General features: G+C 36.9%; 1 protein-coding gene across 20 annotated transcripts in view; it reads right to left on the reverse strand.

The window, feature by feature from the left end:
- MAP2 (microtubule associated protein 2) overlaps nt 1-7,829 on the reverse strand; it is a 141,124-nt gene extending 133,295 nt beyond the window's left edge. For 7 of the 20 annotated variants that reach the window (XM_032859915.1, XM_032859919.1, XM_032859917.1 and 4 more), the window contains exons 1-2: nt 7,524-7,829; nt 7,180-7,247 (exon numbers count right to left, since the gene is read on the reverse strand). The gene's annotated coding sequence lies outside the window, so the exon portion shown is untranslated. The remainder of the gene's footprint in view (nt 1-7,179; nt 7,248-7,523) is intronic. The other 13 variants (XM_032859923.1, XM_032859922.1, XM_032859920.1 and 10 more) reach the window with 7 other exon arrangements.
- Between the last annotated feature and the right edge of the window lie 9,574 nt (nt 7,830-17,403).

Here is a 17,403-nt window from a genome sequence, read left to right on the forward strand (position 1 = left end):
AGAAGGAATGTCAAGTGTTGGGGGTGGGGGGCAAAGAACGTAGCAGGCTGGCACTGTGCTGAACACCCAGGCAGAGAGGAGGTTAGAAGTTCAAAGAAATCACGAAGCAGGGAAACAGAGCTGCAGTTAAGAAACTGGCAGAGTGTAATATGGAAACACACCCCCAAATCTGAGCCACGAGAATTCACTCTACGGCATAAGAAACATGGAGCATAGGCAGAAAGATTGAAATGCCAGTAGCTCATTAGGGCTTGTTTAATGGATCTTTCATAAAACAACTGGGTGGAATAGAAAAAGGTCAGAAAGAAAGAGACAATTCTCTCTCAGCATCAAAGACGTGCGAAATCATGCAGTGTCGCCGCATGGAAAGAAGGTTTCCATTTGACTTGTTCATAATGACTACTCTAATCCTTTCTGATTTTTTTTTTATAATTTTTTTTTAAGATTTTATTTACCTGACAGAGAGTAAGATGACAAGTAGGTAGAGAGGCAGGCGGAGAGAGAGAGGGGAAGCAGGCTCCCCGCTGAGCAGAAAGCCCGATGCGGGGCTTGATCCCAGGACCCTGAGATCATGACCTGAGCCAAAGGCAGAGGCTTAACCCACTGAGCCACCCAGGTGCCCTGACCCTGAACGCGCCCGATCTCATCCTTTGTGATTTTTCTTGCCTCCTAACGTCTTGCTGATGAAGGCACAGCACATAGTCTAGCAGTATCAACATTACCTAGGAGCTTGTTAAAATGGACGCTCTCAGGCCCCTTCCTCACACCGAATGATTCTGAATCTGCATTTTAATGGGATCCCCAGTTGATTCATCTCTGCCTTAAAGTCTGAGGAGCTGATCTCTCAGGGTCTACTTTTACCACCTTATTATCCATTCTCTGCACAGCTACCTGAGTAATCTCTTAATTTTATTTGTTCACCCACAGAAATAAAGTTCCATTAGGGCAGGAAAAGGGTATGGAATTGGTGTTCAATAAATGGTCACTGAATGAATAAGTGGATTTTCTCTAGTCTGAGATGAAGTCCAGATGATAAGTAGCCCCCCTACCCCCCACCTGCCCATATCTTTTCTTTATCCCTAGAAAACTCTCACTCTCTTTTCTTTTACTTTTGTCTATAGGGAAGATGTATTTTGTTTGCTAAGCCTAAATCTTTGTCTGCATTGTCTCCTTCCATTCAGGAACTTTTCTATAATATTGTTCTTCTTCTGTTTACATACCTAACACCCCATCTCTATATGCGTCCTCCCTTCAGGTTAGGACTTCCCAGGTTACTAACAGTAAAGTCCTCCTGTGTGGCACCGAATCCTAGACCTCTGAAATGTGTTTTCCTATTGCTTTTGTATTGACTCATTCACTTCTTAAGAATTTGCTTCTGTCGCCACAGTTGAACTGGTTTCGAGTCAGACCTGATGCAAAACTAGCCCTGAAACTTGGGGAACTGTCTCAGTCTCTGTCCCTCCATTGAAGTGGAGATAACAGAACCTACAGAGTCATCATGATAATTAAAATCCCTGTCACAGAGGCTGGCACACAGCAGATGCTAACATCATCCCAGATTCCCTTAGCTGGAGGAAAGGTGAGGCTAATTTTGAAACCATCAAATTGGGGTGCCTGGGTGGCTCAGTCAGTTAAGCAGCACCTTCACCTCAAGTCAAGATCTCAGGGACCTGGGATCGAGCCCCGCATCAGGCTCCCTGCTCAGCGGAGAGCCTTCTTCTCCCTCTCTCTCTGCCTACTGTTCTGCGTGCACGCTCTCTCTGTCAAATAAATAAATAAAATCAAAATAAATAAAATCAAATAAATAAATAAATAAAATCTTTAAAAACATTTTTTAAAAAGAAACCATCAAATTTTTTTGGCAATATAAAATACAGTGGTTCTCTTGTTAGGAAAGAGCCCTTGGAAATAATGTGAAATGTCATGTGAGAGTAAAATACTCCATCCCATTACAGCATGAAGATGATATTAAAAAATTGGGAAGCAAGAGGAAAGAAACACACCCAACGTCTTCATAAAATAATATTACACAGGTGGAAAAATATTTTGAGATGTTTAAGATACTCTGAGTGGAAAAAAAAAAAAAAGGCAGAATTCAAATTGTATTGTTTTGCTCCCAGTATGTAAATTTAAATGCAATAGATGGAAGGAAGGAAGCTAAACAGGGAGAGTGTTAACCATAGTCCCTAGCTTGTTTAATTATGGATGGCTATTATTTCCTTCCTTTGCACTCTTCTAAATTTGACAGATTTTACAAAATGTGGATTTATTGTTTTTATAACAGAAAACACCACTGAAGTCAATAATATTTTGAGCAGTCTTGTATTCTCATTCTTCAACTTCTCTGCAGAATTTGAATTGTAGCCTTATTTTCTATTACTTCACCTATCCTCTTTGTTCTTTGCTTAAAAAAAAAAAAATAGTTCTTCCTTTAACTTTGTCAATTCCTGTCCCTTATTCTACATCTTAAATGTGGGTCCTGTCAAGAGTGTTCTCTCTTGGCCCTCTTCTCTTCCCTTGTGAAAATGTCATCCACGTCCTCTCTCCCTTGATTCTCTTCTTAGTGTTAGCCCAAGGTGATCTGCCAGCTACCAGACCAGTCTGCCTCCAGAACCAGCCTATTGTAGCCTAAACCTGCCTCTTGACTTTTTATTCCCTTCCTCATTTGGTCAGCACTTATTGGCTGTCCACTATGTACTAGGCAGTCTGCAAGAGACTAGGGTGAAGACAAATTAAAGACAGCCTCTTTCTTCAAGCAGCTTTTAGCCACCTTTCTCCCCTCATTGTTCCAGTTATCAAAGTGAAACATTAGAGTCAGCACTGAGTCCTGTTTTTCATTCCTCCAACCAATCAGTTGCTATATTTAGGGACTGATTGGTTAGAGGAATGAAAAACAGGACTCAGTCCTGCTTATGATTTTGAGCTCAGAAACATCTTTCATTTTCATGACCCCTTCTTTTATGCCCACTGTCAACACCCTCTTTGAGCCTTTATTGTTTCCTGGAATATCCTATTAGAGCTTCCAAAGTGATGTCTGCTTCAACATACTCTCACCCATAATTCCATCTCACACAGCGCTATAAAGTAAGTCACCTGAAAATACAGTTTAGGTCAGAGTGGTCCGCTATTCAAAATATACCCCGTAGTTTCTCATCCAATGCTGAACCATTTCAAGTTAGCATTTAAGGTCCCCTTTCTCATGTATTGGGTTGAACTGAATGAATTCTTATTTTGTAGTTCAAAAAGTGTAGAATACTAACCATTTCATAGGATATGACTGAATACTATTTCCATCCTTACCTTCCAAGAACCCCCCCTTCTTCTGGCCTGCGCTCTAGAATATAAATGAGGTCAGTCTATACTTTCCATGCATGTTCACTTTCTTTGGCCTCTTTGCTAATGTTCGTTCTTCCTGGAGCTCGTCTGTGCATTATCTCTCCCTTAAATACTTCTTTTCATCTCTAACCTCCTCCTCAAAAGACGCATCCTCCATGAAATATTGCCTGTTGAGTCTCTTCTCAATTGTTAGTAATCCTGGTCTGCAATGAAGTCCCTTAAGAAATTATTCGTATGTCTCTTATGATACCAGTGTACCTTAAGGCTACTTCTTTGTTTTGTTCTGCTACACCCAACTGAGCTCCCAAAGTGTTCTGTTCTATATACGCTTTTGCAAGTAGAGCATCTTAACACCCATTTGTGTCATTGTTAGTGCCCTCAGTTATGTTTGTGGCTCAGTTAGTTGTATTTAAGTTTGAATGTGGTATCTGCACACTCCAGAGTATGCACATGGCATACTGTTCCCTGCTAGTTTCTTTCTTTTTGGTCATTTGAAACTTCTGCTATTATTTCAGTTTAAAAAAAAAGTTGCAAAATAGGGCATAGATTTATGCTATTTAGTAATGAATTCTCTGGCTAAATTTCTTATATAGATCATGCAATTTCTTATACATCTTCATCATAATGACACAGGAGCACTTTATGAATTAATTTATTTTAAAACTTCCTAATTTGTCTCTGATATTCCTCCTTAAAAAAAATTAAGTTCTTTAAAAAAAATAAAATTCTTCAGCTTAAATATAAAATATAAAATACATATTAAAAATATAAAATATATCAGAGTTTGAATATTATGTTACACATTTGAGAATATATTTACTCCTAATTTAAAAATGTATAAAAACAAGTGTCTGCAGGCATACTGTTTTTGTCTTATTTCAGTATACACCATGTGCATAAATAAAATATTAAAGCAATGGCTATGAGCCAAAAAAAAAAAAATCTACTAGGAAAAGAATGTAATATGTTGTGGTTAATATTGAAGGACTTTGGACCAGACTTGTGTCGACTGCCCAGTTGGAATCTCCATTCATTCATCTATGAAATGGAGACCATACCCACCTCCCAGGATTGTAGAGAGAGTTAAAATGAGATAACATATGTTAAGGGCTTAGGATATTATCTAGCACATAGTGAATAATAAAAAAAAATTATAGTTGTATTAATAAAAATAAATGGCAACAAGAAAAAAAGCATTCTCTAAAACTATTATGACTCTAGCAGTTTCCTTATACATTATTAAATGATGTCATACTAGCCATAATGAGCAACAAAGCATTTAAGAAGACTATGACATCATTTCTAGTATTAAAGAAAGAGAGAGAGGGAGGGAGAGAGAGAGAGAGAAAGACGGAGAGAGAGAGAAGGCCTCCTCCCCTCTGCTGCAGCAAAATCTTGGCTGAAGATATGAAAAGCAATAAACAATGTCAAGCCTGGGAGTAGTATTTCGGAAGCATCCATAAAGCAGAACTCATGCTGCACTTTGGCTTCTTTCCCTTGCTGATGAAAGTGAGAAGGGACACTTCAAAAATTCTTTCCATCTTAACTTAAAACTGAAAAAAACCTTTTCTGTATAGCTTGGAGAAATTTTCACACACGGTTCGCCTGATTTTCTACCTGGTATTAATTATCTAATTAATTATTATTAATTAAAGACATATAATGAATATTTGGGATAGCTAGAGAAAAAAGGTACCAAATGTCTGTTTTACAGTGTGCAATCTCATGAAAAACAAGAACAAAAAAGTAATGGGGGGAAAATGATGATGAATCATTTACCCATCAAATAATTAAGCAAATATTTGTTCAACTCCTACTGTGCCCAGATACTACTTTATGTGCTGAAGATATGGGTGAAAAATCAATGAAATAATTAACCAATGTCAAAATGAGATTGATTAGCAAAAACTGTGATAAGATCCCTGACTCACTCACAGTCCAAAAGTCAAATTCAATTCTGATTTGATGCCATAATAGTCTATTTCAATAAATTATGTTTTATTACACAAAATCTGTCAACACATCCCTAGATAAATTTAAAATGAGCCTAGAAAATTTAGGTACCAAGAGACTTTTGGTGAGGTAATATGCCATTTCTCCAGTACCCAGATGAATCCTAACAGAGCTGATTAGTTCCTATTAACAAAACATTGAATACATTTTTTTAGTGGTTAGATAATAAAATCATCGTTTTCCAATTCATATAAATATCCCAATATTCTAAATTAATATAATGAGTTGCTAAATGAGCCTGAGGATTAGAAAACAGCTTCTCACATAAAATATATACTGTGTGGATTCTGTTAGATGGGAAAATACCAAATAGATTTTTTTTCACCAAATATGAAATGTATTCATCTACTCTGAGTGGAAACTAAAGGAGGGGATAGTCCCAAGTGTTTTACAGTATCCAGGAGGAATAGTAAGTCCTGTCTGGGGATTTTAGACCTGATTCCACTGAGTAATTTCTAAGGGAAAAAAATGCAATATATTTCAAGTTTCTCTGAGACTAGTCTATTCAATTTTGTTCAATATCTGAAATAAAAGCAGTTTCCCTTTTTAGAGCATACTGATTTATTTTAATGAATTCCTTCTCTTGTGCAAAAATATTATGTGGTACTGCCTACACTCTGGAAGGGTGGTGACAGTGGCATCTGCCCCTTCCCTCTCTCCCACAATAACTACCAACAGCAGCAAGGCTCTTAGGAAGTGCCTGTGGAATGAATAAATTAAGGTTCTCATAATTACACACTGCAGAGAGAATTAAACAAGGACAATGCATTCGTCTCCTTCAACTGCTACATATATTCACACTCACAGGTGCACACTCACAGACTTCTGGTATTTCAGGATCAGTTGTTGAACATTAACTATTTCCAAAGTACATTTAAAAAAAAAAAAAAAACTAACCTCACTGCATAAAATATTTTGGGTTAGTAAGCTTGAAAGGAAATGCTATGTGAATGCCAAAGAAAGATTTAGAAGATGCTATTGATCTCCTCAGTGAGGCAGAAAATGTCTTCCATTTTTTTAAGGCAAATTACAAATACAGCTTTTATTGACATGATTATATATTGAAAATAAAGATAATCTTAAAGAATTAAACAAAAGGTAATACCCATCACTGCCATCTCTAATCAATACACATCCTGATAATGAATTTGAAAATTAATATTTTTCATGTAAGGCAGAAGGCCCAGGATCAATGGATTCAACTGCTCCCACGGCAAGAAGGATTACTTTCTTATGCCAATAAAGCATATATAAAATCAGTTTTTTAATAATTAACAACCTCAGCCTTTAAATATGGTGCTAAAGACTAAAGCATCAGTGAAGAAGTTACAATATTTTATTCACAAAACCCAACAATACTGAGTCATTCCTAGGCTCTCATTTCTAGTGCTCCTTCTACCTGGGAAGGGCAAGCCGTTTCATTTACCCACTTAAAAATAACTCTTATTAGAAAGATTCCCTCAGATAAAATCACGACTTTAGTATATTTCTCTTAAATTTAAATGACTGAATTTCCATTAAGATAGAGAATTTTGGACATTTTTTTTTTTTAGCTGCTACAGTAATAAAAATTCAAAAATAAACCAGACATAGCAATGTTTGTTCACAACTTGCAACCCAGGCAAAAGATATAATTCCTTAGACATCTTATAATCGAAACAGCTTTGGATAATGGCATTCTCTGCATGAGAAATCATACATGCTATAGACAATGACCAAACGTAGGCTTAAGGATCAAAGACCAACCATAGAGAGATTAATTTAAATAAAAACATTCCAAATCCTCCCTGATTTCCCCTCATTTAAACCTCCAAACAAAACATGTGGTACCTTTTAATTTTCTGAATGAGTAGCTCCCAATCAATGTTTCTTCGGTGAGAGACAACAAGGTGAGGAGTCTACTGAAACAAAACAAAAGAAAAAAAAATACATATACAGATTTATTAACAAAATATTGGAAATCGTAACTCACCAGTAAGCAAATGCATTCTTTATAGTTCCAATAATAAATCTATGCCTTGAGATCTGTAGTACAAATAACACAGCACTTGAATTTTCAGGAAGCTCGGTAATGAATTCTAAAGCATTTCACTTTGAGATCACATAAAGCAAATCCTCTGAAAAATGGATTAAAAATAAAATGAAATAAAATTTAAAAAACGCCGAAACATTACCAGTGCCTATGCAGCGATACCACCCAAGTCTAGCCTCTGAGGATTGCTGCAGAATCCTTCTCCCCAAGCATTATCTCCACGGGCTGGGTCTAGCTCTCTAGCTCCAGACAGACGCAGTCTGCAAACCACCAGCTCCTCTCTGTGTGTGTCGGGGAAAGGGAAGCTGCAAATTAGAAAAAGTCCCCGCAGTGGTGAAAAGGAAAATAAGGCGAGTGGGAGAGGGAGAGAGAGCTCACTAGCCTCAGAATTTTCGAGAATGATGACAAGCCACCCAGTTCCGCCATCATTCACTGACAATAAGATGCAGCCCTGGCTTATGATTTAGCGGTTTACCATAGGGGCTTCTGGTACCAAATTCCTGACAGGCATTTTAATTGCCTCCATCCAAGTGTGTCCCCAGGAGTCGAGTCTATAAGCCTATGAATGTCATCATCTGGTCTCCTTTGTGTTAATGCCAGACACACACACACACACACACACACACACACACACGCACGCATGCACACAGTGCTTAAATAGAGAGTTTCCTGCATAATATAGGATTACAAATAAATCTGGCTGCACAAACTGGACATGATAAACGGTAGTTTATGAGAATATTTATTATCTACATTAATGACATCACAGATCGTCTGATGTTCTGTCACTGGCTGCTCATGATGATATTTTAAAGACTTAATATCCAAGATTGTTTGTTTACTTATTATTTACTTATATTCCAAAATAACTGTGCCCAATAGAAAAATGCATATATTTATTTGGATTTTCTTAGGGAAAATTCAATCCCCTTGTAACTGTGATAATTACACACTTGGCAATGCTTCCCTTACAAGGGAGAACGCAGCAAAAAACAAAGAGGATTAGGAAATCAGGGCTGACGTGTGATTTCTGAGGAAAATCTATTTTATTCTGTTTACAGACAGAAGCAAAAGGAGGTAGCAATGAGTTTGGGTACTGGGAGACCTTACAGTCCCTGAGGGCCAGAGCAGGGAATTGAATCTAGCATAATCAGTACCCCCTTTATGTTAGCAACTGAAATTAACAGTTGAATATCCCTGTTTCACAGTGCCCCTTCTGTAGGGAAGTTAAATGTGGAATAATTCCCTGAATTTATTGCCCAGACAGAAGGGCTGGGGAAAATGTTAATAAATAAATAAATTTTTACAGCATTGTTAGCTTCCTGCATCAGTGAATGGAGCAAAATTCAATGTATGTATACCAAAAGGGCCTGGTGTGAAGAAGGTTGCTGGGAAGGAGCATCACCATGGTTACCGGAAACAGAAAGTACTGAGAAAAATAAGGTGATGATAGAGAAAAGGGAAGGAGACTCCAGTGGAGGAAATGTACAGTGACATGCTTCCTTTTTTGCCTTCTGGAAAGAACTGTGTCTATCAGTTTTACGCTCTTTTGAACGCATTAAGATGAATTTACATTCTCCATTAGCCGCCTTTCTTCTCCACTTTTTGATCACGAGCTAATTTTGCCTTTATAAATATTCAAATTATGGTTCTTTTGTATGAGATGGTTCCTACTTCTCCTTGCCTCTGTCCATATCCCGGATTCAGGGACACCACTCAGCCGAGTCCACACTCTTTGTGCCAAAGGTGAGAAAGCTGAGGCCCAGGGAATCTGGCCAAGGTCACAAAGTGGGCTGGAGATCCAGCAGACACACCACCCTGTTTCTTCACTTAGGTGCCCTGCTTTTCTTCTTTCACCAAGTGATTTTCTTTCTGTGCTCCTCCTGCTCTGTGTGCAAGCAAAACTTTCCTTTGTCTTTGATTTTTGTGAGCCTTCCTTTATTTGTTAAAGCAGGGAACTTCATCTTTATAATATGTTCCAATAATTCTGAGACTAGCTTTGCTTAGTATCTGTGCTGCACTGCATCAGAAGCCGGAAGAATCTGGGGTAATTATGTCACTGCTCTTCTTTCATTTCCAGCTAGGCAATCAGACGAATTGAGCATGATGGCCCTTTTGTGATCCTATCTTGTTGAGCCTGAACTTAATCATCATATACTAGGTACTCTATCATCCCTGGCACCGTTCTTTCTGGAAGCAGGAAATCGGGCAGTCAAACTGAGCTGTCCTCTCCAGTTTCCTCCTAGTTAATAGGCGGCGTTAAGTTTCATGAGGTTACCCAAAATAATGAACCTGGAAAACTGGGAGCCCGGGTTAAAAAACAAAAAACAAAACAAAACCAAAAACAAAAACCTCAAAAACAACCACTGGGGGGCGCAATATTTGTTAAAATCTTTCTGAGTCGGCAAAAATTGTGATTAGGATTTTGACCTTGATGCACTGTGTTTATTTCCTTCATTAAGTGTTCTTTCAATATTCAGTAGTTATGACTCATTGCTTTTAGGTTAACTCATCCATAGGTAGGATCAGATTGAATTTTCTGATATCTAAAATACAGTTGCTGCCACCACTACTGTTCTCTGCTCCCAGTACGTGAACTATCAAATAAAGAAATCACATTAGGGGTGCCTGAGTGGCTCAGTGGGTTAAAGCCTCTGCCTTAGGCTCCAGTCATGACCCCAGGGTCCTGGAATCGGGCTCTCTGCTCAGCAGAGAGCCCACTTCCCCACCCCCCGCTTCCTTCCCCCCACTGCCTCTCTGCCTACTTGTGATCTCTGTCAAATAAAAAAATAAGATCTTAAAAAAAAAATCACATTTAAAAATATGATTACCCTAGTAAAATTGTAAGAGATTTCAGATTTCAGGTAATCTTACATATTGGTTAGGATTCTTCTCTTCCAAAAAGCATTCTTTAAATACGATCTCTCTGTTAAATGTCTATTTTTCTTCAGTGATTTGGACACTAAAGTTATTTTTTTAAAACAAAACACTGATAACATGTTCATTTTTGAACACAAAAAATGATGCATAAGTGATGTCATTTCTTGAAACATAAATCATATTTTGTCAGAATCCCCTAAAGCACACATAATGGTCTTAGTCTAAAAAATAGCACAGGTTCAAAAATATTTAGTACTTTTCAGGAGTCCTTATTTGAGAATACCTGCTTTGTCACTGAGAATGAGTTGGTAAATTCTTTTTCTTTTTCTCTTTTCATTTGTAGGTGGAAGGAACTATTACTTTAACATGTCCATTGTATAATAAGTACTATGTAATTCTTCCCTTTAATTACATTCTAAGAATATAAAATGGCAGATAATTGAGAGCCCTTCATGATTTTTTATATTTTTTATATATATGCTTATGAGCCTAAATTGTACTTCTTTCCTTATCCTTTCTCTCTTTCACAATATTCTAGACCTTGGCTTAGTACCATTGGTCAGTTCAGCTAACCTATTTTGATGACACACATACATATATTTCAAACACTTGATACGTTTTAGGTGTGGGAAACAAAACAAAACAAAACAAAACATTTCCTTCTACAAGACCTTTAATTATAGTGGAAGGGCCATAGAAGTAAACAGGAATCTAAGCTGACACTTCTTTTTCTTACTTGATGACACACTATGTCTCTGTCCCTGTGTTATAATCAGCTGCATCTTGGAGTCTGACCTTTAAGAATCTAATTTAACTATATTCCCAACGTCAATTAGTTTAGCCCCATGGCTCTTCTGGAAGACCCTTAGTTTTACTCCCTAAATATCCTGGCCTGTGTATTTGTGTGTCACTCTTGAAGTTCTTTAGGGAGGAATAATGGAGGTATTATTTCTTCCTTACCTCCTTGAAGCCTTTGATCATAGAATCATCTTCCTAGCTAAGACCTTCCTGACTCCCGTAATGAAAACGGCAACCGTGTCCCTCCCACCACCTTCATCACTGCTCCTTCTTTCCCTTTCCATAGCACTGACCACTTTCCATCAAACCACAGACTTATATCTATTATGTTTACTATTTATTACCTGCCTCCTTCTGCTAGGTCTGTGAGGGAAATCATCTTTACATGTTTGGGATGCTGGTGTATCCAAAGCACCCAAAACAGTGGCTGGGAACATAATAGCATTCAAAATATTTTTTTAAATAAGCAAATCACATTAGTGGATGAATTAAAGCATTTAAGCACAAGACCAGTCTTTGTGTTTCATATTGATTTCCTTGCTCTATATATTCAGTCTTCCTTATAAATATTGTACTTTATATGTATTATAAATCACATTTTCCCATGGAATCAATTTTTTTTGTTGTTATTTCCATTAAGGGATATATATTTATTTAAAATAGGAACTTGTCTCCTGCTTTCTTCGAATTCTGCAAAGTACCCAGCACGGGACTATCAGGTCTTAAATGCTAAGAAAGAGCTTATTTGATAAATAATACTTGTATTGGCATTAAATATGTTAACATTTAATCTTAAGATTACTTAAATAAAATGAGAATAGTTAATAAATCAACATTGCCTTGTGGTCAAACTGCTTAGAAGTAGCTTTTTATTTAATTTTAAAAAGTTTAAGATTTTATTAAGTGAACTCTACACCCACCATGGGTCTTGAACCCACAACCCCAAGATCGAGATTCACATGCTCTACCAACTAAGCCAGCCAAGGTATCCCTGAATTGGCTTTTTATAAATTGACTATAATTACTGTACTTTACAATTAAAAAATTAATAGTAGAAACAATAATTAAATGTAATAGAAATAATTATAGTTTTACCTTAAATTTGTCATTTTAAATATAAGCAGTTATCTATTTTATAAATTATTATGCCATCCAAATTCACTGCATACTGTTTTGCCTTATTTACCACAGATAACATCTTTTCTTCCAACAAATTTTGTTCCCTTAAGAGCATACTGTGGTCAGACTCCATGGCCCAGCACCCTCTCCATTATAAGACCTACGGAGTCAGAAATTTCCATGGGATGGGTCTGAAATCCATATGCTCAAGGTGACCTCAATACCTGGAAAACCTGGGGAAATACCACTTCCAGGAAGTACACTCCTCCAGAGGAAGTCTAGAAAACTTGGGTGTGCTGTCAGCAGATTGAGCTCATGCTAATCAAAGGAAATCAAACTGCTCACAAAGCCTTGGTAGGTAGGGTTAATTGATGTTTTAGTTGCTTATCCTTTCAAAAGGACTGTAAAGGTGCTTAAGAGAAGAAGATATATCGCTGGTAACGTCCCAGTTCCTAACATAAAGACTCAATAAACATTTGTTAATGCAAAAAAAAAAAAAAAAAAGTATACTGTGGTTAAACAGACCAAAAAGAAGAAAGAAAAATGTCACAACTAGCATATCAGTCTGCATTATATGAAATGTTGAAATTCCATTACTTTTTTATATATAAAATGGCAGTTTCTTGTGGTTCAACCTGATACCTGGAGAAGTTATAAAAGGAAGCAGAATGGAGTAGAGTGAACTCCATTGAGTGAACTCCAAAATGTCCCAGTCTCCAGGCAAAGGCAAGTCTTCAGTAGCCACTAATTAAAATATGACAAATTTCAAATCCAATCTGTGGCACCTTCCAAAATATTACAAATTATGAGAAGCATAGACCCAAAACTACTGATATCTTTTAAAGCCATGAGGTTCTATGATTCATCGAGGATCTGAAAATCTTCTAGAAATGTGTCTTGAATTCTGAGACAAATTCAATAGTAAGTCTCTAGATCTTACATTCTAAAATGCATGGGCAAATAGATTTAATGTAATATCATCAGTAAAAGATATACATTCTATGGGATTACTGACTTATGGGATGAATAACAACTGTTAGGAGTTAAAAGACAATCACTAAGCACCAAAAGGATAAATTACATCAATTACTCACATGGTTTTCTCTCTCTCTCTGTGTGTATGTGTGTGTGTGTGACAAACTACAAAAATTATTAACATAAATAAGGCTGAATTATCCTTTATAAAAAATAAGTAACCATCTTGAGAAACTCCTACATAGGATTTTGAGAGCAGGTAATGGACAAATATAGATGGACAAGAATCCCCTCCCCCAATAAAATCTTTAAATCACTTGGCTCCTACCCCAAATTCTTCTTGCTTTGATTAAAGAGGATGAACTATATTCATTAGCTTGTTACGTACTTTATCTTTCATTAACTTTCTTTAGGTATTCCATGCTACTGAGCTGTATTTTTACTTACTTAAAATTGAAAATAGATTGTTATTATCCAGGCCTCGGATCCTCTAATCATTTGCCTATGTCTAATTATATTTAAATTATCTCTTCTACATATAACACAGTGGAAAAAAACTTTAAACCAAGATATTCAGTATTTTCACTGAATTAAGATAAAGAATGACTCAGAAATGAGGTATGTTTGTAAAGAAGCAAAGAGCCTACTGACATAGAGGTCACCCATTGTTATCTTTGTCATCTTCAGTGTGCTTCTGATTAGATGTGACCAATCAGTGGGAAGAATGAATGTATTCTAAGCAAGGAGAGTGAGGAGTAAGGCAAGATAACGGACGACTTCCCAATTGTTCTCGTCTCATGCTTCAGTCCTCCTCTGAGTCATCCTGATCAGAGTGTGGCTTCATGGTTTTATTTTAAATCTTTGTGTGGTGATTTTTTTTTTCTAAAATTCAGTTATATTCTTATCCAAACATAAGTACAAAATATATTTCAAATTATTTTTGGGTTATGCACCATTTTTAACCTCAGAAGTATTCATATTTCTCGGGAAAATTTTCACAGGTAGTTTGAAAAATAACATAGTTTTGTTTTTCTTTTCTTTCTTTTTTTTTTTTTTGAAGATTTTATTTATTTGAGATAGAAAGGCAGAGGGAGAAAGAGAAGCAGACTCCCCACTGAGCAGGGACCCCAAAGTGGGTCTCAATCCCAGGACCCTGAGATCAAGACCTGAGCTGAAAGGCAGCTGCCCAACCGACCAAGCCACCCAGGTACCCCACATTTGTTTTCCCGTATTCCATTAATGCTCTTATTTCACTCGTCAAGGTGAAGCCAAAAAGATGATGTAAATAGAGAAGGAGAGAGAGAGAAGTTTTTCTCATTGTCAGCACTCAAACTACAGTTTGCAATTTAGTGAAATAGCTAGCCCCGAGGCCATATTTAGGTTGTATATGCCATTACACTTAGGAAATGACAGTGCCCAAAGTTCTATTCTGCTCACATACTTTCACCAAAGTAAACGGAACTGAACTTCTTTTTCAAAAACGGTGTGATGTGAACTGCAGTTCTGAAAAATAGTTGCAGGTTCGATTCTTCAAGTCATAATCTCATTACACTCGAAGAACTAAGTTGGGAGTAAAACCCTCTCCAGATGTTGAAAAGAAAGCTATAATGGCAGAATAACTGAAACTCTCCCACATGGCTGGTGGGACTACAAACGAGTGTGAACACTTCTGAAAACTCTTCGGCAATTTCTAGTAAGATAAAATTTCTAGTGAGATAAAAAACCTTATCAACCAGTAATTCCACTTCTAGGTTTATACCCAGGAGAACTGAGTACATATGTTTACTTAAACACATTAAAAAAAAAAAAAAAAACCTGTTCTTAGCTTTATTCATAATAACATGAAATTGGAAACCATTCAAATTCTCATCAATAGTAGAAAGTATTATCGTATATTCACAAAATGGATTAGTACACTGAAAAAAATAGAATGAAAAAGAATTACTATTGGATGCAACTCCATAGATGAATCCCATAGGCATAATGATAAACAGACACAAAGAACACATACTATATTACTCCATTCATACGAAATTCAGGAATAGACAAAACTAATGTTCAGAAATATAAGTCAGAATAGTGTTTATGTCTATGGGGATTAAGACAAAGGGCAGTATTGACTAAGAGGAAGTACAATGCCTTCTTGACGTGGTGGCAGTGACATGTCGGGGGGTGTACAATTGAGATGTATGTGCTGTATTAAGGTATAGTATACCTCCATAATAAAAAAATAACAATAAAATAGGGGCGCCTGAGTGGCTCAGTCATTAAGTATCTGCCTTCGGCTTAGGTCATGATCCCAGGGTCCTAGGATTGAGCCCTACATCAGGCCCCCTGCTTGGCAGGAAGCCTACTTCTCCCTCTCCCTCTCCCCTTGCTTGTGTTCCCTATCTCGTTGTGTCCTCTCAGTCAAATAAGTAAATAAAATCTTAAAAAAAAAACCCACAACAAACAAAAATAACAATAAAATACTATGATGCCATTGGTTTAGAAACTTTGTTTATAGCAGCGCATTTTAGGATCTAGAATGAACATTCTGAAAAAGGGTTCCAGTCAGAACGCACATATGCAGGTGTGTAACCAAGGCTGCATTAAGGCCCTATGACGATTATGTGTTTGTTCATTTGTTAGTTTTTTTTAAGATTTTTAATTACTCATTTATTTAACAGATAGATATATATATATAGAGAGAGAGAGAGATCACAAGCAGGCAGAGAGAAAGGCAGAGGGGGAGGGGAAAGCAGGATCTCTGCTGAGCAGAGAGCCCAATGCAGGGCTCCATCTCAGGACCCGGAGATCATGACCTGAGCCGAAGGCAGAGGCTTAACCCACTGAGCCACCCAGGTACCCCTATGTGTTTGTTAAACAAACGAGCTCTGAGGGGATCTATTCCTTAGAAGGGAGAAATAATTTTTTTAAAAAGGTTTATTTACTTATTTGAGAGAGAGAGAGAGAGAAAAAGACACAGAGAAAACATGAATGTGGGGAGGGGCAGAGGGAGAGGGAGAATGAATCTCAAGCAGACTCCATACTGAGCACAGAGCCTGACTCAGGGCTCCATCTTATGACCCTGAGATTGTGACCAGAGCTGAAATTATGAGTCAGATGCTTAACTGACTGAGCCACCCAGGTGCCCGGGATAGAACATTTACAGGGGTTTTTAACAAATAAAAAGGAAACAGTGAACTAAAAAAAAAAATCTATAGTAAAATGTTTATCTTAGAAATTCAGTAACATGTGAAAAACTTGTCTGTAGCAATACAGTCTGAACTACACTATGATGACAAAAACATGGACAGTTAAGGTGCTTTCTATTCTGTACCTTTCACACAAATCGCTTGCCCCCTGATGCCCAGCATAATCACCAGTTTACTTCAAAATCATCTACTTCTTTGCTTCCTATCCAAATCTTATACTTCCTTATTGGTCCATTTCATGTTTTGCCTTCTTTTATGACGGCTTCCAGAACAACCCAATCACACAGTGCCATGAAGTACTTTGCTTCTCAGAATCACCATGATACTATAATGACTGATATAATATATGGCCTTGGGCTGGTCTTAGGACTTTTATATCCATTTATTTATTCTAATATTGACCAATTAAAAAGCATAAGACACAATTTTAATATAAATGATTAAGTACTTATAATGTGCCAACTTCTTTCAACACATTGTTTTATTCAACAATTCTGAGAGTTATGAACTTCCATTTTACAGTTGTAGAAATAGGCCCAATTAAGTTTAGCTGCATGCCAAGCACACAGCTGGTAAGTGGTGAAGCAGAAATTCAATCCCTGGACTTCTGAGTTAATTAGCTTGTAATTCAACCTAACAAATCTAAGTTGTCATCAGAAGAGAGGAGAAAATTAAAGAATTAACAATTTTCCATTTTCCTAGGGCACACAGACAGACTCTTTAAAGACAGACTCAATTAGTCTAAGTGTGCATAAAAGAGATAGTATTAGAAATAAACATTTTTACTTTCACAATTACTTCAGTTTCCATCACTTCATACGTAAACAATCGGTATGTTTGAACATGAGCCTTCCTATAGTTAAGGAAGACCTTGTAATTCCATTAACTATCTATCTGGTCTAATCTTGGAAGAGCGACATGCATGGGATTTATGCTCATGCGTTTTGGAAGAACTTCAGAACTTCGTTGTTTGACAACTTGAGTTTATTGTGTTTTGAGTATTGAGTTTTGAGTGTTGAGTTTTTTCTGCAGGAGTTTAAAACCTCTTGTGGA

The sequence above is a fragment of the Lontra canadensis genome, unplaced genomic scaffold (genome assembly GCF_010015895.1).
Source record: "Lontra canadensis isolate GAN:19392208 unplaced genomic scaffold, GSC_riverotter_1.0 scaffold18, whole genome shotgun sequence".
Lineage (NCBI taxonomy): Eukaryota > Metazoa > Chordata > Mammalia > Carnivora > Mustelidae > Lontra > Lontra canadensis.